Raw genomic sequence first — 26,475 nt, forward strand, 5'->3', positions numbered from 1 at the left:
CCGCGGGGAATCGAACCCGGGAACCCGGGCGTGGAAAGCGAGAACGCTACCGCACGACCACAAGCTATTTTTTTTTTCCGTTGTTGATCGTTGTCTTTGGTAGTTGCGGACGTCACATGACATCCGTTCAAGTTCGTTTATTGATCGTTCCACTCAGTTTTTTTATTACAGAGGCCAACCAGATCTCTGACTGAACACGCTGAGCTACCGTGTCGGCAATTCAACATGGTATGGCCGTTGGCTTAAAAATCTCATTTTGTTCGGTTTCGTTCGTTGCATCTGCTCGGGCCGGACGTCGTAAGACATCCGTTTAAGTTCGTTGTAGATCGATTAACTCAGTTTTTTAATTACAGAGGACAGCTAACGCTCTGACCAAACACGCTGAGCTACCGTGCCGGCTAGCTACGGACGTACTTGTTTCGTTGGCTCTTCAGTGTACATTACTAAACGGCTAAAGCGGCCAGCCAGTCACCCCGTACCAGGTGCAGGTTGCCTTTCTAACGGCTTCCAGGGGCAAAAAAATTGAATTGCCTGCGTTTTCACACAATTACTAAATGAATTTAGATTTATAAATGCTGCCATAATCTACTCATTAAGAGGTATAACCCTACATTAAAGGTTTAACGCAATACGTCAACTATTGAAGTCAGCAACTGTGTATTTGTATTGACGCAGCTTACCTCATGCGCGCAAGTTACTGACACATAGTCATCCGGTATTTGAGAATAAGAGCCCTTAGTGACTTCCAACAAATTTTATACATAATTTTACACGTTTCCAAACTTTTTTCTTGCTGTTAACTTCCCCACCCCCCCGTCCCCCACAAACCAAAGAAAGGAAAAAAGTTTATCGCTTACTACACCTTCTCTGCTCGCACAGTAAAACTCCAGCATCAGGCATGATGTTAATTTATTACTTCTTTAGTACCATCTCTATTCGCAACACATTTTGCGGGAAGTATCTACATACACCACTGATCGAACCTGCGCAGTTATATCATTGTAGAACACGTTGTCCACGAGATATGATGTCATGAACAGTGAGATGCCTGAACAACTAGCTTTTCTTAAATTGGAGCGCCAATCACGCAGACTGTACTCACCCGGTGTTCGATAGTGATAGGACTAGCCGACTTCCAACAAGGTTTAATCGTAATTTGAAGCTGGTTTATACATGGGAGCTCGATTCTTCAAAGACTAGAGGGTGTACTTACAGATAAGAAGAGCTGGGTTCGGGTCCCGGCCGTGGCACAGATTTTAATTTCTTTCTTCTGCTTCCATCAATGTCACAGATTCGAATCAGTTGACAACATTTTACTCACAGTTAATTGGTTGTCCTGCCCAAATCTGCGTTTGTTCTCATCTTGCATAGGTTAAATGGAGCACTTCCAATTCGGTTAATGAAAAATCGGCCATATTCATGTCCAGATCTTCTGCTTTTGTAGTTTTCATGTTTCGTGGCTTAATCAGTTGCATGATCGCAAACATTACTGATCTCGCAAGAACTACAACTTTACCCCAAAAGAAATGTGAGAGACCTTATCCGCGTATTCGTGGCACTGTTTGTTTACTTGGTGTCCCTTTTTTGTGTAAGTAAGTGTTGCCACCATATTGTTCGCTCCCTTCTATTCTCTCTCTCTCCCTCTCTCTCTCTCTCTCTCTCTCTGTGTGTGGGGGGGGGGGGGGGAGGAGGGGGTAGGGGTTGGGTGGATGGATGTGCGTGCATGCATCATCATGCATATGTTCAAGTGAGCGTTTTTTGCTTTTTTAGCAACACTAATATACACGAACAAGACAAAGGACAAAGGGCACTAAGTGAAAATCTCTCACAGTTATCTTAAGACAACTTTGCAGTTCTTGTCAGGCCAGTGCTGAATTCCTCCACAGGGTGTAGCTACCGAAAAACGAAGTATAAAAACTGCAAAAGCAAACGATCTCGATGTAAGTCCTGTAACAAAATGAGAGGAAAATTTAAATTTAATAAATACTGCAGTGCAACAAAAAAACGCGTTAGAACTTACAAATGTAATACTTATGTACTCAAGTCATTAGTATACGCGTAGAGTACTTATGCTATGAAGGACATTCACTGGACTTCCATGGAACCTACATGAACATCTGCACCTGCTTGACTGCGCGATTCGCACTTAAGTGCCTCGCAGAAGGTCCATCGAATCACTTTCACGCCATTTCTTTTCCACACTCTAACAGCGCGGGAAAAACGAATAGTTAAACACCGGGTGATCAAAAAGTCAGCATAAAATTGAAAACAATAAATCACGGAATAATGTAGATAGAGAGGTACAAATTGACACACATGCATGGAATGACATGGGGTTTTATTAGAACCAAAAAAATGCAAAAGTTCAAAAAATGTCCGACAGGTGGCGCTTCATCTGATCAGAATAGCAATAATTAGCATAACAAAGTAAGACAAAGCAAAGATGATGTTCTTTACAGGAAATGCTCAACATGTCCACAATCATTCCTCAACACTAGCTGTGGTCAAGGAATAATGTTGTGAACAGCACTGTAAAGCATGTCTGGAGATATGGCGAGGCATTGGGCGTCGGATGTTGTTTTTCGGCATCCCTAGAGATGTCGGTCGATCACGATACTCTTGCGACTTCAGGTAACCCCAAAGCCAATAATCGCACGGACTGAGGTCTGGGGACCTGGGAGGCCAAGCATGACGAAAGTGGCGGCTGAGCACACGATCATCACCAAACGACGCGCGCAAGAGATCTTTCACGCGTCTAGCAATACGGGATGGAGCGCCATCCTGCATAAATATCGAACGTTCCAGCAGGTGTTTATCAGCCGGGGTGGGGATGATGCGATTCTGTAACATATCGGCGTACCTCTCACCCGTCACAGTAGCAGTCACTGATGTTTTGCTATCCAGCGCCATGTGTCGGACATTTTGTGAACTTTGTTTTTTTTTGGCTCTAATAAAACCCCATGTCATTCCAAGCATGTGTGTCAATTTTTACCTCTCTGTCTACATTATTCCGTGGTTTATTAAGTTTTCAAATTTATACCGACTATTTGATCACCCGATATATCCATGTGAGCTCTAATTTCTCCTATTTTATTACAATGATCGTTTCTCCGTAAGTAGGTCGTTGTCAACAAAATACTTTCGCATTCGGAGAAGAAGGTTGGAGATTAAATTTCGTAAAAAGATCTCGACGCAACGGAAACTGGCTTTGTTTTAATGACTGCCACTCCAGCTCATCATATTTGTGGCATTCTATGCTTTATTTCGCGATAACACGAAATGAGCTGCCTTTCGTTGAACTTTTTCGATGTCCTGCGTCAGTCCTATGTGACATAGATCCCATATCGCACAGCAGTACTCGAGAAGAGGGCGGAAAAGTGTAGTGTGAACAGTCCCTTTAGTAGACCTGTTGCTTTTCTAAGTGTTCCGCCAATAAAACGCAGTGTTTGGTTTGCCTTCCCCACAGCGTTACCTATATGATCCTTCCAAGTTACATTATGCGAAATTCCTAAGCATTTTGTTGACTTGGCAGCCTCTATATTTGTTCGATTTATCACTTAATCTAATTTTAACGGATTGTAGCCTATCGCGATTGCGGCTTATCGTATGGCGACATTGATGATCGCGTTGGTCCAGATCCAATGACTTATCAGAATATGGAATCGTTGGGTTCAGGAGGGCTGTGCTGGATCCCAACGGCCTCGTATCACTAGCAGTCGAGATAACAGGCATCTTATCCGCATGGCTGTAACGGATCGTGCAGCCACTTCTCGATCCCTGAGTCAACAGACGGGGACATTTGCAAGACAAATACCATCGGCACGAACAGTTCGACGACGTTTGCAGCAGCACGGACTATCAGCTCGGAGACCATTGTTGCGGTTACCCTTGACGCTGCATCACAGACAAGAGCGCATGCGATGGTGTACTCGACTACGAATCTGTGTGCACGAACGGCAAAACGTCATTTTTCCGGATGAATCCAGGTTCTGTTTACAGCATCACGGTGGTGCCATCCGTGTTTGGCGACATCGCGGTGAACGCACATTGGAAGCGTGTATTCGACATCTCCATACTGGTGTATCACCCAGCGTGATGGTATGGGGTGCCATTGGTTACACGTCTCGGTCACCTCTTGTTCGCATTGACGGCACTTTGAACAGTGGATGTTATATTTCAGATGTGTTACGACCCGCGGCTCTACCCTTCATTCGATCCCTGCGAAATCCTACATTTCAGCAGGATAATGCACGTCCGCATGTTGCAGGTCATGTACGGGTCTTTCTGGATACAGAAATTGTTCGATTGCTGCCCTGGCCAGCACGTTCTCCAGATCTCTCACCAATTGAAAACGTCTGGTCAATGGTGGCCGAGGATGAAGTGTGGTATCGTGTTGAAGCTGCATGGGCAGCTGTACCTGTACACGCCATCCAAGCTCTGTTTGACTCAATGCCCAGGCGTATCAAGGCCGTTATTACGGCCGGAGATGGTTGTTCTGGGTACTGATTTCTCAGGATGTATACACCCTAATTGCGTGAAAATGTAATCACATGTCTGTTCTAGTATAATATATTTGTCCAATGAATACCCGTTTATCATCTGCATTTCTTCTTGGTGTAGCAATGTTAATAGCCAGTAGTGTAGTTGTGTTCCACAATAACGATATTTTATGACTCCGTGATCGCTGTGTATCAACAGATTGTTTTCCTCTAGGTAATTCATAATATTCGAAGACAATATATGTACCAGAATACTATCACAAATCGACGTCAACTATACGGATCTGTAACTCGTCGAATTACTCTTATTTTCTTTCTTGAGTATCGGAGTGACACGTGCAGCTTTTCCAGTCTTTTTGTACGGACCTTTCGTCGAGTGAGAGACTTTATATCATTGCTAGGTATGGAGCTATTCCTACAGCATACTCTAAAAGGAACCCAACTGGTATGCATTCTGGATTGAAAGATTTTCCTTTATTAAGTGATTTTAGTTGCTTCGCTACACCGTGGATAGCGATTAGATTATTCATGTTTGCTACAGTTCTTGATTCGAATTCTTTGGTGAAAGAATGTCGGAATATCGTGTTTAATAACTCTGCTGTAGTGGCACTGTCATTGGTAACATTACCATCGCTACCGCAAAACGAAGGTATTGATTGGATCTTGCCGCTGGTGTACGTTACATACGACCAAAATCTCTTTGGATTTTCTGTCAGATTTCGAGACAGAGGTTCGTTGTGAAAACTATTAAAAGCATCTAGGACTGAAATCTGCGCAAAGTTTCGAATTTCTGTACAACTGCACCATTCTTAGAGATTTTACGTTCCTTTACGTTTGGCATGGGTTTGCACTTGCTTCTGTTACAGTGCTTTGACCTGTTTTATGTACCTGGCAGGCCAGTTCCGTCTTATATTAATTTATTTGGTACAAAGCTCTCCACTGCTGCCGATAGTGTTTCTGTGAATTCAAGCCACATCTGGTCTACGCTTTCATAATTAGTTCGGAGGGAATGGAGGCTGTCTTTTGGGAAGACGTCGAGTGAATATTTATATACTTTTTTAAACAGACATATCTTGGTGCGACCTACGGTAGTAAGAGGATGCACCATGACAACTGTGGACTTCGTGAATATTATTGTGGATGACTTGGTTCCCTTCATATTTGTTACGCTGTCCAACTCCGATGGCATTTTCCAGCAGGACAACTGTCCATGATACAAGGCCACAATCGTGCTACATTCCTTGAAGAGCATGAAAGTGAATTCAGCCAGTTCATGGAACACGTCTGGGTCGCAGTCAGGCTCCCACAAATTACCATTCCATAATCCACGGGAACTGAGTGACCAGTTCGGGAAATCTCGCATCACATGTCTCTCAAAACGTACCAGCTCGCTTTCATGATGCGCGTTACCGAAGATGATGAACGTGCATATGCATACTTGTGCGGTTTCAATGTTTTAAATGGCACACAATTACAGAAGACGACTGAAGAGGCGGCACTTTCCTTAACAATGAAAATTTTAATAAAATGGTCTTTTTATAAAGCGACTGTAATTATCGAGAAATTATTTTACTCCAAACGCACTGATGATTCACCTTTGGAACTAAAGGTTGGCCAAATTACGTTTGTCATGCCACTTAAGTGCAGAACGCATTCTAAATCCGAAAATTGCTACCGCACTTGACATTGCTAGGGTCTTGCGGTTGCATGTAATAGCTTTTAGAAGAGGGGGCGTCGGCTGTGGCTGTGAAATCACACAAATTACAGGGTCGTAACCTTACTTAACTCAGTTTCCGAAAGGATGCAATTCCCTCTTCAATTTGGGAGCGTGGGCGAACTGGTTTAGTTAAGTTGGCACTGCTGAAAATTATACAGACTGAGGCCAAACTCCGCTGACATCGTTTCGGAGACTGTCCAACGTCATTTCCTGAGTTTGTTTGTTTGTTTTGTTTTAGGGAGCACAAACATCTTGGGTCATACGGACTCATGTCAAAACTGTAGAACACGAAGTGAAAGATGAGTTAAAAACGAGTACACGTCAATCCTTATCGACGGAAGAGGAGACAGCTAAAAACAGGGACGTGGAGAAAGGTCTACAGAATACGCCACAGAGAAACGGAGGTCCAGAATAAAAATTAAATGGCCTTTGCCATATTGCTAAGGCAGATAAATCTTGGTATTCAAAACATGTGGGCTCTAATGTATCGTTACACAGTAATAGTGTAATTATGATTTACTCAGTTTGTTACCTTTTTCCCTCTGAAAATACCTCCACAATAGTGAAAAAGGCTGCAGTATCCATTCACCAAAATGTTCGCCCCTAAATCTTTGTAGTAATGCAACAGCTCTCAGATTCAAAATTGCTGTGATGTATGAGTACCTAGACGACGAGGGACATAAGATGGTGTGTAATGAGATGCAAACGATCGCTGCTGCTTCCCACTACAGGGAAAGTGTTCTAAAGGAATCTACTGGGATTCGATTGTCTGATAATGTTATTAATGGGGATAAGGGTTTCCCTTTAACTAAGATGCGGAATCCGATTTGATCTGATATGAGACAACAACAGTCTTCATTTCGACCGGCGCGTTCCCTTTGTCAGTGTATGTTGTTTTATCTATTTCTTCCATCGGCGCAGTAATGCTTCACAGCACTGTTGCTCGCCACAGTGTATATAGGAGCTGCCGATTCTGTTAGAAACTCTGTTCCGGTGAGAGCGTCCATCATCATACTCACCTGAAGAGGGCACCCATATGGTACGTTGAAATATTGTGCCAAGGTGACTGCATTAATCGGCTGCGTACCCGAGAAGAGGTGTGGTTGACATCGCTGCAGGAACAGCTTAGCGTGCCGTCGTTCTGGCGCTCTTGCACTGCATTCAGGGACGCTACACACGAGGCGCACATCGGCTGACTCTTCGTCACTACACCTATCCATGCTACTGTGCATCACTGTCAACATACAACTGCCACTACAGCTCAAACAATACGGGAGAGAAGCGGGCAGTACTGAAGGCAGGCATGAAGCCAAGGAGCAAAGTGAGTACCGTGAATGAATGCAACAAGCTTTTCACCAAATTTTCTGTTCAGCAGAGATATAGAGATAAATTGGGTAAGAAGTAAAACAAAATATAATTACTCTGTAACGTGACGCCGGATCCCATGGATCCCTTATTCCTTATCCAAAATATTCACTCCGTCTTCAGGCCACGAGTGGCCTACCGGGACCATCTGACCGCCGTGTCATCCTCAGCGGAGGATGCTGACAGGAGGGGCGTGGAGTCAGCACACCGCTCTCCCGGTCGTTATGATGGTATGCTTGACCGAAGCCGCTACTATTCGGTCGTGTAGCTCCTCAATTGGCATCACGAGGCTGAGTGCACTCCGAAAAATGGCAACAACGCGTGGCGGCCGGACGGTCACCCATCCAAGTGCCGGCCACGCGCAACAGCGCTTAATTTCGGTGATTTCACGGAAACCGGGGCAAGGCCGTTGCCCTATCCAAAATATTCAGAAAATTTAATTTATTTTTATCCATATTTTACAGCTGCAAACGTCATTGTATTCAATACGCTGGAAGTATGGATTAAAAAACGCCTTCAGTGACAAATTTTTCCGTGTTTTATTAAATACACGATGCTTTTCGGATCCTGTGGGTCCATCATCAGCTGTAAATCGTCTTACTGCATGATTTATTTTCGCTCTTGAATGAGGTGAAATGCACGTTCCTGTCATGAAAAGATCTCAGGTTATGAATTTTGTAAGTCAAATTCGGAAAAAGAATTCCAAATAGTGGAAAAATAAACAGTGTAAACTTACTACACAATTCAAGAAATGTGTTTTGCACGATAGCTACGCGGCGATATATAATGATAAAATTTTCTCGAGCTTCCAGCCGCATCCAGTGGTTTAAACTCCACGATCTTCCAGCCAAGTTCTCCTGGGCCATTGTCAAGTGATGATTGTCGAATGATTGCTGCTTCCGTCCTTTTATAATAGCGCTGTCTTCAGTGACGTCACTGGTGCTCGCTCCAGCGCCACATATGGTATTAGTTTTTATTAGTCGCTTGCCGCGCCCCCTTCATCTTACCGATGGCCGGGTTCCAAGCTGTGCTTAGCTGCAGGCCGCCGTCTTTATTGAGGGTGTTGGGGTGTTGTCAGAAAATTTTAACTCGATCGCTTCTTTTATAACACTGTCTCAAAAACTAGTAGTCCGCGTAATAACAGATGTCTCGGCAAATGGAATACGGAGTCCGTTTTCTAAAGCATTTTCCGTCACCGCTTATTTCTCAGGATACCGTAGGCGAAAACATCTCTCGTGTTTAACACGACCCTGTTAAATAGTACGTACGTACAGTCTCTCCGATATAGAACTGTCCACACCGACTCGCTGTTTCCTATACTCCTGGGGTTCTGAACCCAGCATCGTCTTTCAAAGCCTCGTTAGCTGTCGAATTTTAGCCGGTGTCCTAAAAACCTTTTCGATTTTACACTTCTTTAGAAGCCGGCTAATCTTTCCTGTTATTGAGCTACAGACCGGCAAGAACGCAAGCTTCTTCGTGCCCTCCTCGGAGGTCTTCTGCTTAAGTTTCTTCAACAAGATGGCTTGCGAAATCTGGCTGTTGTTGTAGCCGTTTTCTCTGAGGACTTTCCATAAGTAGCTCAGTTCCTTCGGAAGACTTTCAGCGTCTCAAACGGCTTCCGCTCGATGCACCAATGTCCTCAGAACAGAACTTGTCTGCGAAGGATGGTGGCAGTTGGTAGCATGCAGATATCGGTCTGTGTGGGTGGTTTCCGATAAACACTGTGGTTGAGACACTCATTTTCTCCCGGCGGAGGAGGACGTCTAGAACAGACAACAGTCAGCATTTGAGAACGACCTAGGAGAACTAGGACGAAAGCTTCTGGATTTTAAACTACTGCACGCGGCTGGAAGCCCGAGACAGTTTTATCAGCGTTTTTAACACCATCATATATTGGTTTCTCCATCCTGTTCACGCATATCATTCCATTCAAGAGGCACATTTGTACACGCATCTTCGTAAACATTTCACAGACATTGTTCAACACTGTATGATCAAAGATGTATTTATTCGTAGTGCCAGGGATCTAATTAGTAAACAATTGACACATGGAGGCAATAACATTAGAACAGGTCTTTAAAATTGCTAAAATAACTGTGACTTGCGAAATATGTCTGCTCATTTAACACAGATTCTGTTTTCCTTTTTTAATTTTATATGTTAGAACAACTGGCTATATGCCTCTGTAAAATCGAAAAACCAAAATCTATGTTAAATGAACAGACAGTTTTCTCATGTCAAGTGTTTAATAATCAGATCCTCGCCATTACGAATAAATTCATCTTTGGTCACAACATGCTGAACAACATCTGTGAAGTGCTTACGAAAATGTGTATACAAATGTGCCTGTTGAGTGAAGTGATATGCACGAACAGGATGCAGAAACCAATATATTATGGTGTTAAAAAGTTAAAAACGCTTTTCTCGGACTGTGTGGTAAGTTACACTGTTTATGTTTCCCTGTTTCGCACATTTTCTCCGCATTTGACTTGCGAAATTCATAGCCTGAGATATTTTCATGACAGGAACATGCATTTCATCTCTTAGAGAGCAAACATAAATCCCGTGTTAAGACGACTTATACCTGGTGATGGACCCGCAGGATCCGGAGTGCATCGATTGTTTAACAAAACACGAAAAAAATTGTGACTGAAGGCGTTTTTTAATTCATACTTCCAGTGTCTTCAGAAAATGTCCTTGAGTGACCTCCGAAATTTTGGAGCGTCGAACAGTAATTCAGATTCCCCAGCCAGCACGAATATCAGTATCGAGAAAATGTCAGAGATATTCGGGCTTCGTATTGTAGCCGCAGTTTGCTCCCGCAGGGGGTACCGCAGGCATGTCACACGGGCCCCGTTCACCGACGCAAGAGTGTGACTGTAAATACAGCGGCCCTGCACTCGTTCAGCAGCTCTCGCTACTCTTTGAAGCCTTCGGAACTCGTCAGTGATGGCAGGGTGATTAACCTTGCCCTCGTGCACGTTTTTCAATTCGCATTGCTCGCTTCACTATTTGCACGCCCCTACAACGACTTCTGTCGTGATCAAGACTCTGCTTTTGTTTAGCCTTTCGCTTCGTGAGCTCCGCCTTCATCAACCACAGGAGCCACCTGCTTGTTCCCCCACCCTCTGTACCACCAACAGTGTGAAAGATCATAAACGATATTCCAACTGTCACAAACAGAACAGAAAAATTTTGTCTGTGAAGATTGGGTTGTACCGTACACATCGATCATGTCCTTCATCATCTAATATGCTCAGCAAAGTCATAAAATAACCAACAATGTCTACATTCAGGTGACAAAAGTCGTGGCGAACCTCCTAACCTCGTGTAGGACCTCCTTTTTCCCGGCGTAGTGCAGTAGTTCGATGTGGCGTGGACACAACAGATCGTTGGAAGTCCCCTTGCAGAAATATTGAGCCACTCTGCCTATGTAGCAGACCATAATTGCGAAAGTGTCGCCGGTCCAGGATTTTGTGCACGAGCTGACCTCTCGGTTATGTCCCCTAAATGGATTCACGTCGAGAGATATGGGTGCCCAAATCATTCGCTCGAACTGTCCAGAGTGTTCTTCAAACCAATTCCGAACTATTGTGGCATGTAAACACAGCCCACACCATTATGGAGCCACCGCCAGTTTGCGCAGTTCCTTGTTGACAACCTGGGTCCATAGCTTCCTGTGGTCCGCGCCACCTCGAACCCTACCGTCAGCTGTTACCAAATGATAACGGGACTCATCTGACCAGGCGATGGTTTTCCAGTCGTCTAGGGTCCAACCGATACGGTCACGAACCCAGGTGATGTGCTGTTAGCAACGGTACTCGCGACAGTCGTTTCTGCCATAGTCTATTAACCTCACAATTTGTCGCATTGTCCTAACAGATACGTTTGTCGTATGTCCCACTTTGATTTCTGCGATTATTTCACTTAGTTTTTCTTGTCTGTTAGCACTTACAACTCTACACAAACGCCGCTGCTCTTGGTCATGAACCTACGTATCCGTGGTGAGAGGTAATGTCTGAAATTTTGTAGTCTTCCCACACTGTGAATCCCGAGATATTGAATTCCCTAACGATTTCCGAAAGGGAATGTCCCATGCGTCTAGCACCAACTACCATTCCGCGTTCAAAGTCTGTTAACTCCCATCCTGCGACCATGACCCACGGAAACCTTTTCGCATGAATCACCTAATACAAGTGACATCTCCGCCAATGCACTGCCCTTTTATACCTTTTGTACCCTATACTACCGCCATTTGTATATGTGCATATCGCTATCCCACTACGTTTGTCGCCTCAGTGTAAAACTGCAATAGCTGTGACGTAAGCTCTTTCTTATCCGAATGGTACGCGCTTTCTCTGTAATGGAACTGGTCATATTTTATCTGTTGCAAGTGGCACAACTCAACAATTACCGTCGTGCTCGAACTCAGCTTTCTGAAGTACTTGTAGGAACGGAGAATACTCCACCAAGTCTCTCATACACTGGTCAGTTGTACAAAAATATTTCGCCTGTTTTTGAACCTTCTCCTCCTCTCTCTCTCCCCTCTCTCTATCTCTCTCTCTCCCTCTCTCTCTCTATCTCTCTCTCTCTCTCTTTCTGTCTCTCCCTCTTTCTCTCTCTTTCGTCCTGCATTTCTCATCTCTCTCTTCCTAACTCGTTATTACGAAGTAAAATTTTCGGATGAGGTGGAGAGTCGTGATTGGGATTGGAACCTTGACACTGGCCCCATCACAGTAACAACTATAAAAATGTAGTCTCGATCCACACCTGAGACTGTAATTAGGTAAAACTCAACACTAATTCTTTTTGATTATGATGGTGACGATGAAGATGAAGGTGATGATAAACGTCAGTACCCTTACCAGCTGTCAACACACACATTTCTTACCCCGACGGAAATCTTTCCTCACAGGGGAAAAGACTGCAGCGATTCTCCAGGGACACACATAGCTGATATCCTTAGAATGTCTGCCCGCACGGACACAAGTACAGTGCCTGACAAAAAATGTTAAGCTCGCGGAAGACGTGGTCAGACGTAAATGTAACTACGGCCACATACACAACATTGGCGGGTATGTAAATGATCAGGGAGTCACTCTCTGTGACAGGTAAAACGGCCACCAGAGTGCATTAGTACTGTTTGTGTTTAGTGCTGATACCAGGCCCGGTAGGGCATATACGACTAAGGGGCATGAGATAAAGAGTGGTCACTGAAGATCAAGAAGATGCCGCTTACTCGTGTGAGATACGATTGTCAGTACCCGACGAACATCTTCATCTGCGTGGATAGTCTGCAACTCACACTTAAGTGCCAGGCAGAGGGTTCATCGAACCACCTTCCCAATAATTCTCTGTTATTCCAATCTCGAACAGCGTGCGGGAGGAAACGAACACCTATATCTTCCCATGCGAACTCTGATTTCCCTTATTTTATTGTGGTGATCGTTTCTTCCTATGTACGTTGGCGTCATCTGAATATTTTCACATTTGGGGGAGGGTGATCGAAATTTCGTGAGAATGTTCCGCAGCAACGAAAACGTCTTTGTTTTAATGATGTCCGCCCCAAATCCTGTATCATTTCTGTGGTGTCACCGCCAGACACCACACTTGCTAGGTGGTAACCTTTAAATCGGCCGCGACCCGTTAGTATACGTCGGACCCGCGTGTCGCCACTATCAGTGATTGCAGACCGAGCGTCGCCACACGGCAGGTCTAGAGAGACTTCCTAGCACTCGCCCAGTTGTACAGCCGACTTTGCTAGCGATGGTTCACTGACAGGGTGCGCTCTCGTTTGCCGAGACGATAGTTAGCATAGCCTTCAGCTACGTCATTTGCTACGACCTAGCAAGGCGCCATTATCAGTTGCTATTGATCTTGTGATTCATGTACCGTCCGACCGACGTTCACCATTAATGGATTAAAGTTAAGTATTCCACCAGCAACGTCCGTTTTTCTAAGTTCTAATTTCCTTGTACTGTTCCAGACCTCACGCCAGCCTGCGTGAGCTAAAACGCGTGCCTTTCGGCTTCCTCTCATAGTGGGTTGGCTGTCTTGCCAATCCACAACAATTTCAGAGACTCTCTCTTCCCTATTTCACGACCATACAAAACGTGCTGCTCTTATTTGAACCTTCTCGATGTACTCCGTTAATCCTATCTGGTAAAGGTCCTACACCACGAACCAATACTGCAGAACAGTACGAACAAGCGTAGTGTAGGCAGTCTCTTTAGCAGTTCTGTTACATCTTCGAAGTGTTGTGCCAATAAAACAGTGCTTTGAACTCGTCTTTCCCACAACATTTTCTATGCATTCTTTCCAATTTAAGTTGTTCATAATTGTAATTCCTAGGTATTTTGTTTGTTGTGGGTTGGCAGGAGATCCAACACAGTGTTCATAGAGGAAGCCGAAAGGCACGCGTTTTAGCTCACGCAGGCTGGCGTGAGGTCTGGAACAGGACAAGGAAATTAGAATTTAGAAAAACGGACGTTGCTGGTGGAATACTTAACTTTAATCCATTAATGGTGAACGTCGGTCGGACGGTACATGAATCACAAGATCAATAGCAACTGATAATGGCGCCTTGCTAGGTCGTAGCAAATGACGTAGCTGAAGGCTATGCTAACTATCGTCTCGGCAAACGAGAGCGCACCCTGTCAGTGAACCATCGCTAGCAAAGTCGGTTGTACAACTGGGTCGAGTGCTAGGAAGTCTCTCTAGACCTGCCGTTTGGCGGCGCTCGGTCTGCAATCACTGATAGTGGCGACACGTGGGTCCGACGTATACTAACGGACTGCGGCCGGCTTAAAGGCTACCACCTAGCAAGTGTGGTGTCGGGCGGTGACACCACATTGTTGAATTTGCGGCCTTTGGATTTGAATGATTTATCATTTAACCGAAGACAAACGGATTGCTTCTAGCACTCATGTCGATGACATTTAACTCTTTATTATTTAGGGTAAATTCCCAATTTTCGCACCATACAGATATCTTTTCTAGATCGTTTTGCAATTTTTTTTTTTTTTATCTTCTGATGACTTTACTAAGACAGAGTTTGAAAGGAGGCTCATTGTGGATCTCCGTATGGACGGCTGGTCGAATCGTTCAATACCTAGATTTTTACAATGAAATGAAAACCATTGGCTGCTTGCAGGCGTTGACATACGTCAACGAGAACAGATGAAAATGTGTGCCCCGACCGGGACTCGAACCCGGGATCTAATGCTTACATGGCAGACGCTCTATCCATCTGAGCCACCGAGGACACAGAGGATAGCGCGACTGCAGGGATTTATCTCTGGCACGCCTCCCGCGAACTTCACATTCTCAACGTATTGTCCCGCACTACATTCGTAGTGCCCCGACCCATTATACTCATTACTCGCGGCGCGTTGCCGATTCCCGTAAGAGTTCGGGCTCGGTTTGTGCATTCGCACAGAAGAAGAAAATGGTCAAGTGGCCGGTGAGCCTTAACTATATATATATATATATACACTAAGATGGTATTTGTTTTTTCGGACTGCCGTTGACACCACAACGCTACCGGTTGCGTTTGGAGTTATACAGTGACCGGGAAGTATAGACTGTCGAGGAATGATGGAGGTCCCACTCTTGCACTGTTGTTGGATAGGCAGAGGTGATGTTACTTTTGGTACCATGGGGTGCGGAAGCCGTCAGGTAAGACTTCAGATCGCGTCTGGTGGTGACTGAGCGAATTTTGATGACACAAAATGTTCAAATGTGTGTGAATTACTATGGGACCAAACTGCTGACGTCATCGATCAATGGACTTACACACAAACTAACTTACGCTAAAGACAACACGCACACGCTCCCATGCCCGAGCGAGGACTCGAACCTCCGGCGGGAGTGGCCGCCCGATTCGTGACATGGCGCCTCTACCCGCGCGGCCACTCCGCGCGGCCTCTAATGGCCCAACGGTACATTAAGGACATCCTGTGTCCCCATGTGTTACCTGTCATACGACAGTATCGTGGTGCCATTTTTCAACAGGATAACGCTCATCCACAAATGGCACGTGTCTCCATGTATTGCCTGCTGTCCACTTTCGTGGACAGCAGCGTTCCCACATCCGTCCCTGATAGAATTTGTGTCGACCAACGCAGATGTCAACTGCACCCCAGTGCCAGTGTTTAGTACGTCAAGGTCCATTCACAATAGTTATAAGCCACCTTGCCTCATGAGAATAAAGTTTCAAGAACCGGCTTTAAGTGATGATAACACTTTTCTTATGTGACTGTCTACGGCTGTTAAGTACTTTGAAAAAAGCATTACTGCACCATCGGCTGTACAATTCTACAGCATATTTATTCTCTGACGGTTTCAGTTATAACGACCGTCTTCACAGAAGATAAGTATAAGGTATAAAAGAGAAGTGAACGTAAAATATTTATGGGAAAGATAAAGAATGGGGGAAAGTAAAAACAAAATTTAATCCGTAATATTTACACAGTATACGAAGGGAATTTGAAAAGTCCGTGCAAAAGCAAAAACTACTTACGTGTTTGGGGTAAACCATTTTCATTTTTCGACATAGCCTCCTTTTAGACTTAAACACTTCGTCCAACGCTGTTCTGATTTGTTGATCCCTTCCGAATAATAGAAATTGTCCAAGTCTGGAAAATAGCTGTTAGTTGTTGCAATCACCTCCTCGTTTGAATAAAATCTTCGTCCTGCAAGCCATTTCTTCAAATTGGGGAACAAATAGTAGTCCAAGGAAGCCAAGTCTGGAGAATAGGGGGGATGTGAAACGAGTTGGAATCGTATTTCCACTAATTTTGCGACCACAACTGCTGAGGTGTGTGCTGGTGCATTGTCGTGATGGAAGACATTTCTGCGGTCCAATCGCCGTCGTTTTTCTTGCAGCTCTGTTTTCAAACGGTCCAATAACGATGAATAATATTCACCCGTAATAGTTTACCCTTTTCCAGATAGTCGATCACAGGATTATCCCTCGCGAATCCCAAAAGACAGTCGCCATTACCTTTCTGGCCGAAGAAACGGTCTTCACCTTTTTTGGTGCAGATTCTCCCTTTGTAACCTATTGTTTAGATTGTTGTTCGGGCTCAGGAGTATAGCAATGTATTCATGTTTCATTCACAGTGACGAAACTATTCTTAAGGTCCTGCGGATTCTTCCTGAACTAGCAATCTCACGCACCTTAACTATTCTGTCATCCATCACCATATCATGAATTTTATCAATGATTTGTGGAGTCGCAACCTCCACATGGTGTCCAGAACGTTCAGCATCACTTGTGCCCATATGGCCACTCCGAAAATTTTGAAACCACTTATAAACTCTTCTAATCGAAGGTGCAGAGTCACCGTAATGTTTATCAAGCTTTTCTTTTGTCTCCAGAGGCGTATTGCCTTTCATAGAGTAATGTTTACTCACGAAATTCTTTTTCGTCCATTTTTTGACAGTCACTCGACTTACTTGATTCACACGAATGCCGAAAACGAAGAAATAGACTAATATGGCTGAAACTTGGTGTGCGTTCTTTCCAAAGATGCTACTAACTAAACATGACCTCGATACGCGCCGGTGGTGCCATCTCTCTGACATTGCACGGACTTTTCAAACGCCCCTTGTACGCCAGTGAATAAAAAATACGTATTCGTCGGATACGACACAACCACATGTCGATCGTACTAGTACACAACCGTCACAAACGTCTGTCTGAACATAATCCATACGAACGTGGTGCACATTAGCGCCGTCACGGTAATGTACACTTGGTGATAACTTCACACTTAGTAAGTGATACGTGGTTAAAGTACACCTTGCGTGCAAAAATGACGCCATCCGAAACCGGCACCGAAGCAATTGTGGTACACCGCGGGCCATAGATGAGAGGGGTGAATGACGGCTGCCGAGGTTTATACGGGAAAATAGACGTGCAACTGCTGTGCAAGTGAACGCCCAAATTAACCAAGTGGCTACCAACAGTATCTGCTCAACGACCGTTCATATAACGTTGCTGCGTGTGGGCCCTCGCAGAAGGCGTCTCGTTCACGTACACATGCTCACTGCTGTTAATCGGAGAAGAGGTATGGAATTCGACGTCAGCGGCCCGCGCTGCATAAGGTGGCTGTTCAGGCTATTCACAGAGGGCCACATTAATGTGACTGCACAGTGTGCATCTGGGATAAGGCTCGCGAAGTCGAGATAAGAGAAATCAGGGTTCGTGCAGAAGCATCCAGGCCGTCGTTTTGTCCCTGCTCCATTTGCAAGTAGAACAGCAAAGGGAAGTAGTATCAGCGGTACAAGGTACACACCGCCGTGCACCCTATAGTGGCTTGCGGATTATGTATGTAGAAGTAGATGCAGAAGAAGCTCCGTAGGTTAGGACCTTAGTTATGCATTCTGGAGAACGAGAACGTGGCGTTTATGACATTTAATTTCTGGACTACTTATTTGCGTCTCTCCATAACATTCGCAAATTATAGATAAGTGCATTAGAAATAACTCGCATATATTGCTTCAATAACGACGAATGCAGTTACGAGTCGTATAATTCACTACAAATGTGGGAAAGAAAGAAAACAACGCAGTGTGATTGTTGTGCAATCAATCTTATTGCCCACCTCATGACGCAAATCCGCCGTTTTCGCCGGGGAAGGCACTGCCGCCTGTTAGGTAACGCCAGAAGGTAATTAGGTAATAATAGTCGTTAGTGTCCTCGTGACAGACAGGCTTTGAGAAGCGCTCGCCGAGCCCTGCAATAAACTGAGCAACGCAGCACATTGCCTGGCCTCTCCCCTCTCACCCCTCCCCCTCCCCCCCTTCCGCCACCGCCTTCCTCCCACGCAGCCAGTCACCGGAAGCACGCCGTCTCGTCTCGAATGTGCCCCTCGGTTTCTCAAGCATCGGCTAGACGTCTGTAGGTTGAGGGTCACCGAATCTGCTCATCTTTCCCACCGTTGTGCTACAGACTTACACTATACGATCAAAAGTATCCGGACACCTGGCTGAAAATGACTTACAAGTTCGTGGCGCCCTCCTAATGCTGGAATTCAATATGGTGTTGGACCACCCTTAGCGTTGACGACAGCTTCCACTCTCGCAGGCGTACGTTCAATCAGGTACTGGAACGTTCGTTGGGGAATGGCAGTCCATTCTTCATGGAGTGCCGCACTGAGGAGAGGTATCGATGTCGGTCGGTGAGGCCTGGCACGAAGCAGGCGTTCCAAGACATCCCGAAGGTGTTCCACACGATTCACGTCAGGACTCTGTGCAGGCGGTCCATTACAGGGATTTTATTGTCGTGTAACCACTCCGCCGCAGGCCGTGCATTATGAACAGGTGCTCGATCGTGTTGAAAGATGTAATCGCCATCCCCAATTGTTCTTCAACAAAGGTGATTAAAACATCAATGTAGGCCTGTGCTGTGATAGTGCCACCAAAAACAACAAGAGGTGCAAGCCCCATGCATGAAACAGAAGACCACACCATAACACCACCGCCTCCGAATTTTACTGCTGCCACTACATACGCTGGCACATGACGTTCACCGGTTATTCGCCATACCCACGCCGTGCCATCGGATCGCCCCATTGTGTACGATTCGTCAATCCACACAACGTTTTTCCACTGTTCAATCGTCCAATATTTACGCTCCTACACGAGGCGAAGCGTCGTTTGGCATTTACCTGCATGATGTGTGGTTTATGAGCAGCCGCTCCACCATGAAATCCAAGTTTTCTCACCTCGCACCTACTTGCAGTGCATACTGATGCAGTTTCGAATTACTGTGTGATGCTCTCGATAGATGTCTGCCTATTACACATTTCGACCCTCTTCAACTGTCGGCGCCCTCTGTCAATCAACAGACGAGGTCAGCCTGTACGCTTTTGTGCTGTACGTATCCCTTCACGTTTCCACTTCACTATTACATCGGAAACAGTGGACGTAGGGATGTTTAGGAGTGTGGAAATTTCACGTACAGACGTGTGACACAAGTGACACCCAATCACCTGACCACATTCGAAGTGCGTGAGTTCCACGGAGCGCCCCACTCTGCTCTCTCACGATGTCTAATGACTTCTGAGGTCGCTTATATGGAGTACCTGGCAGTAGGTGGCAGCACAATGCACCTAATAATGAAAACGTATGTTTTGGGGGGTGCCCTGATATTTTTGATCACTTAGTGTAGGTGTAGCAAAAACTGCTTCAGTATGGTATGCTTCTCAAGCTATTTCGAGATTCTGTTTTTTTCCAAAGCTCCGTCATGTGATATCCGCTTCTCTGTGGTAGCATAGGATTTAATGGTGCACTTTATTTCAACTCTGGAGGACGATTTGTAAGCGCTGTTAGATCCATAATTTTCTCCTCCGTTCGTTGGTTCTGTATATTACACCCCAAAACAAGAAAAGACTCATCATGAAGCAGTAATGCTAATGGGACGGAAATCGATAAATTGATGAACAATTACAAATAAATGATTACTATTTCAAAACATTTAGATGATTTATTCAAGAGAAAGAGTTTCACAAATTGAGCAAGTTAATAACGAATTGGTCTGCCTCTGGCCCTTATGCAAGCAGTTATCCAGCTTGCCACAGATTGAGTTGCTGCATATCCTCTTGAGGATATGCATATCGTGCAAATTCTGTTCAGTTGGCGCGTTAGATCATCAGAGTCCGGAGTTGCTTGGCGGTCCCTGCCCATAACGCTCCAAACGTTATCAATTGGGGAGGGATCCGGCGACCTTGCTGGCCAAGTTAGGGTTTGACAGGCACGGAGACAAGCAGTGGAAAATCTCTCGCTGTGTGCGGGCGAGCATTATCTTGCTGAAATGTAAGCCCAAGATGGCTTGCCATAAAGTATAATAAAACAGGACGTAGAATATCGTCGATGTACCTCTGTGCTGTACGGGTGCCACGGGGGACAGTCAAAGAGATTCTGCTATGAAAAGAAATGACCCCCGAGACCATCACTGCTGGCCGTCCTGAAATACGGCGGGCGACAGTCAGGTCGGCTAACGGCCTTGCCGCAGTGGTAACACCGGTTCCCGTCAGATCACCGAAGTTAAGCGCTGTCGGGCTGGGCTAGCACTTGGATGGGTGACCATCCGGTCTGCCAAGCGCTGTTGGCAAGTCGGGTGCACTCAGCCCTTGTGAGGCAAACTGAGTAGGTACTTGATTGAGAAGTATCGGCTCCGGTCTCGGAAACTGACATACGGCCAGGAGAGTGGCGTGCCGACCTCATGCCCCTCCATATCCACATCCAGTGACGCCTATGGTCTGAGGATGACACGGCGGCCAGTCGGTACCTTCGGGTCTTCATGGCCTGTTCGGGAGGAGGTTCTTTTTTTTTTTTTTTTTTTTTTTTAGACAGTCAGGTTGGTATACCACCGTTGTCTGGGGCGTCTACAGACATGTCTTCGCTGGTTATCAGAGCTCAGTTCGGAATGGGACTAATCACTGAAGACAGTTCTACCCCAGTCAATGAGATTCCAGGACTCCCAAGGACTTTTTCTTGCTGGGAGTAGCGGTACTCACCCTCAGGAAGCGCACTGGGAAGCTACTTGGAGAAGTAGCGGCTTCAAGGTATTGGCAAATCGGCGATTCGGGGGGCAGAGCGGTGTGCTGACCACATGTCCCCCGTACCGCATGCACACGACGCCGAGTAACAGAGGATGACGCGGCGGCCTGTCAAAATGCCTAGGGCCTTCAGGGTCTGGAGAAGGAGTTAGTACATTCTATAAAAGCCTTTGGGCCCTGTACGGATGCCAGGATTCTGCTCTGGTGGTGCCTATGTCTCGAATTACAAGTCTTTGTTGGTTCAGCGTCTCGTCTATTTCTGTTTACCAGTGTTTCTGTAATGGTTTTCGTATTTAGCTGTTCACCTTAGTATCCATATTTAGCTTGACGCCTTAGTACCCATCGGAAGATCTTCTTTTGTAATACTTGCATGTGTTGAATCTATGTCTTGCTGCCTAGGCACCTTAAGTGCTTTCATACACACTGAGAAGAATGACTGCGCCCCTCCCCCCTTTGCAACAACTTGAGGCAGCAGCAGTATTTGGACAATTACAGGACAAGTAACATTAATAGTGGCATACCTACGACCCAGTGCACAAATAATACCTAAAGGTCTGCAGAGAATTGTTCACAGATTTGACAAAGTGTTTCTTGGGGGAGACCACAACTCATAGTACCCGATATGATAGTGAACTAGAACTAACCCAAAGGGAGAACAGCTGCTTAGCTTGGAAGAAGAGTTAGTGGCAACCTTATGGAGACCTTTCGGTCATACTCGTTACCCAATACCAAGGAATCACAGACCGGACGTGACATTGTGGTGTGACCCGGAGCTGACGACAGTGGTAAATCTCGCATCTGATGACTAGCCAGCTACAGGAAAACTCCAAAGAGGGATCGAGGGGCCGGCCGGAATGTCCGAGCGGTTCTAGGCGCTTCAGTCCGGAACCGCGCGACCGCTACGGTTCTAGGGGACTGATGACCTCAGAAGTTAAGTCCCATAGTGCTCAGAGCCATTTGAACCATTTGAACATCGATTACACCCGTACCATATTTCTATGCACCAGGAATTGCATGGTGACGACTTTGAACGTCGTGTACAGTTCTGCCACTAGGCACAAGAGAAATTACGGGACCATGACAGATGCACGCGTTCTATTTAGCGACGAAGCGTCATTCACCAACAGCGGTAACGTAAACCGGCATAATATGCACTATCGGGCAACGGAAAATCCACGATGGCTGCGACAAGTGGAACATCAGCGACTCTGGCAGGTTAATGTATGGTGCGGCATTTTGGGAGGAAGGATAATTGGCCTCCACTTTATCGATGGCAATCAAAATGGTGCAATGTATGCTGATTTCCTACGTAATGTTATACTGATGTTACTACAAGATGTTTCACTGCATGACAGAATGGCGATGTACTTCCAACATGATGGATGTCCGGCACATAGCTCGCGTGCGGTTGAAGCGGTATTTAATAGCATATTTCACGACAGGTGTATTGGTTGTCGAAGCACCTTACGATGGCCCGCACGTACACCGGATCTGATGCCCCCGGATTTCTTTCTGCGGAGAAAGTTGAAGGATATTTGCTATCGTGACACACCGACAACGCCTGACATCATGCGTCAGCGCATTGTCAGTGCATGTGCGAACATTACGGAAAGCGAACTACTCGCTGTTGAGAGGAATGTCGTTACACGTATTGCCAAATGCATTGAGGTTGACGGACATCATTTTGAGTATTTATTGCATTAATGTGCTATTTACAGGTAATCACGCTGTAACAGCATGCGTTCTAAGAAATGATATCAGATTGGAACAACCGAAATAAGATGTTCAAACGTATCTACGTTCTTTATTTTAATTTAAAAAACGTACCTGTTACCAACTGTTCGTCTAAAACTGTGAGTCACATGTTTGTGACTTACAGCGCCATCTATCACAAAGCGAAAAAAGTGGTCCAACTAAAACATTCATAATGCGTTACGTGCTACACGAATATGTGATAAAAGATGGAGGTTCCTATTTAAAAAATGCAGTTGATATCCGTTTGACCTATGGCAGCGCCATCTAGCGGGCCAACCATAGCGCCATCTGGTTTCCCCCTTCAAGCTAGACAAGTTTCGTTCTTTGTAGTTTTTTTCGTTTGACGCTTATTTCGTGAGATATGTGGCCCGGTAGCGATCAATGACCACCCTGTATAGTGTGCCGCAAAGTCGAAGGGCACGTGAAACATTCTACGCAGGACCTTATTCCGAATGGCCCTGCAGCGGTCTGATGTGGCTAGAAGCCGCGTCCTCACATACTTCGCAGGCGGAGTCCGTGTGCTCGTCCGGTAGAGACTGCAGTTTGCCGATGGCGAGGACTCCTCATTCAGTATTGGACAAAGTGCGCACAGCCGCTGAGTCGTTGTTTTTTGCATATGAAGAACGTGCTGCTTCCCCGTGAGCTTCCGGTCAGCTTCGCAAGCAGTGAGTCGGCGGCCGCGCTTGAGACAGTTTCAGGGAGGACGTCGCCCACGAGAAAGCAGGCCGCCACTTTCTCCTCCACTCCGCTCACTGGCTGAGTGTCAGGCACTCCAAACGCCGGCTAAACGCCCGAGCTCGCCGCTGCGGACTCGAGCGTGGACGCCTTTAAATCACCTCACACCGACTCTCAAATGAAACTGTGGCCTGGAACCGTCCTCGCACGCGACGTATTTCTCACCGCGAAGCACGTCAGACTCGGTTTCCACCGTCATTGGTGGATGCACGGAAACGAGCTGGTACGTAACACGTGAGGCCTGGGTTACACCGGAGCGAAAGCAAACCAACGAGCATTCTCTTTAAGCTGTCGGCACACGGGCCGTGCTGTCGAACGTTAACGTTGAGCGTGCCAAGTTCAACGTGCTGCTGAACGCTCAGGAACGATGCGACTTGTGCATACGGTACGTGGGCCCCAACGTGGTATACGCGATCGCAACGCACTCTACGGACAGTAGAGGGATGTTTCTAGTTCGTAAATCAGACAGTTTACTCAACGGGCGCGCGTAAAATTCCCACGCTAGCTCTATTAAAACGCACATTTCCTCCATCGTCAACGAAAAGGAAAGTACCATGTCCAGTTAATAAGGACAAAGGCTTATAAAAGATCCATTACAAATTTGGAATACTTCTGCGCATAAGATAAACATTATTTCATCATTCCCACATTTTAGTAAAGCCCCAAGGTCAGTCTTACTTGATCACTGTTCCTACCCAGTAGCAGAATCTTCGCAACGTGTGAATTACGAAGCGTAAAGGAAAAAGGAGCAAAATATCTTTATACAAGTAGTGCAAGCTGTCCTGTAAATTAAGCCAATCGAACAAAGTCATCCCTCAAAGAAGGTGAACTTATATTTACATAACATCAAAGATTATAGTATATACTTATATTAAACTAATAATAAAGTATCAGAACCTAATAAAAACGCGAATGTTAGGGAAAAAATCAGAAGTGTCAAGATGCGAACCACTGCCCCACCAAGCAATTCTGATGAGGCCAGTGACGCAACTCATTACGCTAAACCAACATCACGCCTCGTGCAGCTAATCATTTATGTTACCCATTGCTGAAAACCTTATTCGTAGATATGTTACTAATTGAAATTTAGTTATAGCAAATTGTACCAAGAACAATGCGTTTTGGGTGGATCTTCAGTGTGTCGCTGCCTTCAAATAGCCTACTCTCATAATACGGAAGTTAGAATAATTCTTTTGCCACGAATATGATGTTTCTCATTACTTTATTGGAACGAATCACACAGTTAACAACGGGTTTCCCAGTGATTCTCAATTTGCTGGTGCTCAGAAACGGCATATATACATACAGGCTTGAAATGAATGCCAATATGGCGCCTCGCAACTCTGTACTGAAGGGAGACGGCGTGCTTGTGACGTAGGTGGCGTTGTGCCATCTCATTGGTCAACGCTCAAACGCACGCTCAGAATATCTGACGTGCCAGATATTGCTCTGCACATTCGGGAAGACTCCGGAGCGTGCTATTCCACGCTATGATGTCAGAAACTCGCCACGCTCAACGCTCAACGTTCGGATGCACGGTCCGTGTGCCGACGGCTTTAGTGTAAACGGTATGCGAACGCGAGCAAACTGCATTCGGTGATGTTCGCATTCGCTCATGTTCCGTAGATTGTTAGCCTTTTAGTGAAGCATCAGAGGAAGGTCGCGTCTTCTCCGCCTCGGAACTAGCAGTACAGATAAAATTATCCGATATACAGGGTGTGTCGTCAGGGGCGTTTTGTCTGGTGTTTCGGCAGATACCTGCAGTTTTGTTTTTGCTAAGCACAGCTGGAGTCAGCCCAGACAAATGCCGCTCGTCACGTCTTTCATCCGACGCACAGCATCGACAGAACGCGCCGGTTTGTTTCCCGTTACAAAGAAAATCGTTTTTAAATCGGAAATTTACGGGCCCATTCGATAGAGCTGTCCCAAATGGGTCTAACGCAATATTCCTTTTATCGATTTGTGGTGCCACAGAGAGTAAAACACGAAGGACTACCAGTACTGCACCAGTGACTGCCCCGCCCTAACCAGCGCTGACTGCTACCGCCATGCAAAAGTCGCTGCTAGAGTACTGTTCGTTCTTCACGTTATAATGTCCCTGTTAATACATATCGATAAAAATAATATCGCATGAGACTAATTTTGGATTATTCTGTCAATTGGGCACGTAAAATTCCATTTTAAAAACGATTTCCTTTGTACTGGGAAATAAATCGAAACTGGGTGTCGCATGAGGGACGTCATCGGCAGTATTTCGTCTACTCACCCCTCTACTTTTTTTGTAGGTTCGAGTCGTGCGCCCTGGAGTGGTCTGAAAACAATTTAATGTTTCTGATAGAAGAATATAGATTATCATCGGTACTTCTGGGATCCAAGAGATCCACATCGGCCGGCCACTGTGGCCGAGCGGTTCTAGGCACTTCAGTCCGGAACCGCGCTGCTGCTACGGTCGCAGGTTCTAATCCTTCCTCGGGCATGGATGTGTGTGCTATCCTTAGGTTAGTTAAGTTTAAGTAGTTATAAGTCTAGAGGACTGATGACCTCAGATGTTAACTCCCGCCGGCCGGGGTGGCCAAGCGGTTAAAGGCGCTACAGTCGGGAACCGCGCGGCCGCTACGGTCGCAGGTTCGAATCCTGCCTCGGGCATTGATGTGTGTGATGTCCTTAGGTTAGTTAGGTTTAAGTAGTTCTAAGTTCTAGGGGACTGATGACCTTAGAAGTTAAGTCCCATAGTGCTCAGAGCCATTTGAACCATTTTGTTAACTCCCATAGTGCTTGGAGCCATTTGATTAGATCCACATCACACATACTAAACGAAAGGAAATGTGATTGGTAG

At 45.7% G+C, this 26,475-nt stretch overlaps 1 protein-coding gene and 1 pseudogene across 1 annotated transcript in view; both read left to right on the top strand.

Annotated features, from left to right (window-relative positions):
* Positions 1–26,475, top strand: part of LOC124544668 (putative fatty acyl-CoA reductase CG5065) — a 241,998-nt gene that overhangs the window by 108,680 nt on the left and 106,843 nt on the right. The gene's annotated exons all lie outside the window — the stretch shown is intronic.
* LOC124546099 lies at positions 20,584–20,701 on the top strand (annotated as a pseudogene).

Source organism: Schistocerca americana, chromosome 8, assembly GCF_021461395.2.
Source record: "Schistocerca americana isolate TAMUIC-IGC-003095 chromosome 8, iqSchAmer2.1, whole genome shotgun sequence".
Classification (NCBI taxonomy): Eukaryota; Metazoa; Arthropoda; class Insecta; order Orthoptera; family Acrididae; genus Schistocerca; species Schistocerca americana.